At 43.8% G+C, this 3,416-nt stretch overlaps 1 non-coding gene across 1 annotated transcript; it reads right to left on the bottom strand.

Annotated features, from left to right (window-relative positions):
* Window positions 1-200: 200 nt before the first annotated feature.
* Window positions 201-314, bottom strand: LOC140274263 (U5 spliceosomal RNA). Its single transcript, XR_011908233.1, has one exon. It is a non-coding gene; the product is annotated as a U5 spliceosomal RNA (small nuclear RNA).
* Between the last annotated feature and the right edge of the window lie 3,102 nt (window positions 315-3,416).

Genomic DNA, 3,416 nt, shown 5'->3' with positions numbered 1-3,416 from the left:
CCCGCTGCACTGAGCACTCTTCAGCCCTTTTAAATGGTATAACTTTGCACTCCCCCGCACGCTCCAGCAAGCACCATTCAAGCAACAACTTTGCACTCCAGCTTCGAACATCGGCACAGTCGCAACAAGTAAGGCGACTCTACTCAGAGAAGTCACTCTGCACAGTAACAAGATTTCTTTTGCACAGACAGAAAGGGCTTCACCCGCAAAGGTAAAGCCTGCCAAAAATAGAAACAACTCATTAGTGCTGCTCTCCACAGAAATCTTTAGTAAAAGGCGAAAGACTTGTACGTTATGAAGAGAAACCAGAGTACGATTATCCGTCACTGCGGGAGCAGGGCATCAGGCTTGTTGGCATAGCCACCTTCCCCATGGTGAGCTTTGCTTGGTTGAGACACTTGCTCCCCCCCCCCCCTTGCTCCTCGGCTGACCAAGTAGGAACAATCGGGCCCTATTCGATGGCTGCCATGTCTTTTACTCTGTGCAAAAGACAAGGCAGCAACAAAAACACCACGAGAATCCCGTATTGAGGCTTTGTTCTGACCGCTCATTCGGGGTCGCATTTCTTTCAAGCAATTCTCCTGGTTAGCCCACACTCGGCTCGCTCCCATAGCCGTGTTAAAGTCTACTTCGCATTCACTCTCTTTTCCCATCAGACTCTTGGGATTTTATCTATAAAATGAATTCCTTCACTCAAACTATGTGAAAACTGCTTTGTCCTTAATATTTACCATGTCTAGAAAGATTTAAACAAAAAAAACAACGTGTACTTTGCAGTAAAAGAAAGAGCAAATCTAAAGTTTCAGGAATCCGAGAATAAGCTTACTTTCATGAGTTCTTCACGATTTCGGATTTTGCTATAAAATGAATTCCTTCACTCAAACTAAATTAAAACTGCTAAACCGCTAATCTGTTATATGTAAGGCAGATGTCAAATTCACCGAAATAGGATCAAAGGGTATTCGGCCAATCGAGCTGTAGCAACTTCGGTAAAAGAGTATAAGTTGAAGAGTTTGTGAATAAAGGTGTGCGCACACATAGTGTGCTGTACGAAAATAGGCAGGGAGCAATGCCGGCTGGGGTATATGTTCTTGTATGTTGTCTGACTGTTTGATTTGAATGTGTTGTGTAAGTGTCCTGTTGAATGTTACATGTTTGGGCTTTGACACGCTTCACTGTGGTTGTTAACTGTGTGGTGTGTCCTGAAATGTTATATGTTTGGGCTGTGTGACATGCTTAATGCTTGTCAGTAGCTACCCACTTATTCATATACTATCAAAGTATGTCCGGACTTCTTATGTTGTCAGTTCCCATCAAAAGCGGAAGCGGAGGTCTTCGGATGCAAGTGGGTGTGAATATCCCACCATACAAGTATGGTGGAGAGGAAGCTGTGAATGGCCGACCATAGTAAAAGGCGGGTGAGAGAAGGTGCGAATGCCTAACCATACATCATCAAAAGAGGGAGCGGAGGTGTTCCGCTGTAAGACGGTGGGAATGTCCGACCATAGATGGTAAAAAGCGGGTAAGAAAAGGTTAAATTACCCGACTGTACACAATCAAAAGAGGGAGCGGAGTTGTTCAGCTAAGAGAAGGTGTGAAAGTCCGACCTTGGTTTGTAAAAAGCGGGTAAGAAAAGGTTCGTATGCCCGAATATACACCATCAAAAGCGGAAGCGGAGGTGTTCGGCTGCAAGATATTGTGAACGTCCGACCAAAGTTTGTAAAAAGCAGTTAAGAAAAGGTTCGAATATCTAACCAAACATAATCAAAAGCGGGAGCAGAGCTGTTCGACTGGAAGTAGGTGTGAATGTCAGATCATAATTTTCAAAAAGCTGATGAGAAAGGGTGAGAATGCCCGACTATACATCATCAAATGCGGGAGCGGAGTTGTTCGGCTGTGAGTAGGTGTGAATCTCCGACCATAATTGCTGAAAAATGTGTTAGAATAGGTAAAAATGCCGGTCCATACATCATCAAAAGCGAGAGAGGTTGTGTTCGGCTGCAAGTAGGTGTGAATGTCCAGCCATAATTACTCACAAACGGGTAAGAAAAGGTAGTATTGCCAGACCATATATGATCAAAACAGGGAGCGGAGGTGGTTCAGCTGCAAGAAGGTTTGAATGTCCGACTAAAGTTCAAATATATTAAAGAAAGCGGGAGGAGAGGTCTTCGGATGAGAGTGGTTGAAAATTTCCAACCATAATGTATAAAATGCGGTGAAAAAAAGGTGTGATAGAACACTAAAAGGTGGAGCGGAAGTGTTCGGCTGCAAGAAGGTGTGAATATCCGACTATATTTGGTGAAAAGCAGGTGAAGCAAGGTCTGAATGCCCAACCTTACATCATCAAAAGCGAGATCAGAGGTGTTTGGCTGCAAGAAGGCCATAGTTTGCCAAAAGCGGGTAAGGTGCGAATGTCCGACTAAATATCAACAAAATTTGGGGCAGAGGTCTTCGGATGCAAGTGGGTGTGAATATCCAACCATACAAGTATGGTGGAGAGGAAGCTGTGAATAGCCGACCATAGTTTGGAAAAAGCGGGTAAGAAAAGGTTTGAATACCCGAACATACACCATCAAAAGAGGGAGCGGAGGTGTTCCGCTGTACGAAGGTGTGAATGTCCGACCATAGTTGGTAAAAAGCGGGTAAGAAAAGGTTAAAATACCCGACTGTACACAATCAATAGCGGGAGCGGAGTTGTTCGGCTACTAAAAGGTGTGAAAGTCCGACCCTGGTTTGTAAAAAGCGGGTAAGAAAAGGTTCGAATGCCCGAACATACACCAACAAAAGAGGGAGCGGAGGTGTTCGGCTGCAAGAAGGTGTGAACGTCCAACCAAAGTTTGTAAAAAAGCAGTTAAGAAAAGGTTCGAATATCTAACCAAACATAATCAAAAGCGGGAGCAGAGCTGTTCGACTGCAAGTAGGTGTGAATGTCAGAGAATAATTTGCAAAAAGCTGATGAGAAAGGGTGAGAAATCCCGACTATACACCATCAAATGCGGTAGCGGAGTTGTTCGGCTGTGAGTAGGTGTGAATCTCCGACCATAATTGCTGAAAAATGTGTTAGAAAAGGTAAGAATGCCGGTCCATACATCATCAAAAGCGGGAGAGGTGGTGTTCGGCTGCAAGTAGGTGTGAATGTCCATTAATAATTGCTTTAAAACATGAAAGAAAATTTTCGAATATCAAACCTTACATGATCATCAGCGGGAGAGGAGGTGTTCAGCTGCAAGAAGATGTGAATATCCACCCATAATTACTGAAAAATGGGTAGGAAAAGATGCGAATGTCCAACCATAAATCATCAAAAGCAGGAGTGGAGTTGTTCAGCTACAAGAAGGTATGAAAGTCCAACCATGGTTTGTAAAAAGCGGGTAAGAGAAGGTTCGAATACCCGAATATATACCATCAAAAGCGGA

The sequence above is a fragment of the Leuresthes tenuis genome, unplaced genomic scaffold (assembly GCF_036924035.1).
Source record: "Leuresthes tenuis unplaced genomic scaffold, fLeuTen1.0.hap1 SCAF_17, whole genome shotgun sequence".
Classification (NCBI taxonomy): Eukaryota; Metazoa; Chordata; class Actinopteri; order Atheriniformes; family Atherinopsidae; genus Leuresthes; species Leuresthes tenuis.
The sequence above is the reverse complement of the archived record's forward strand: the minus strand, read 5'-3'. Positions and strand labels throughout refer to the sequence as shown.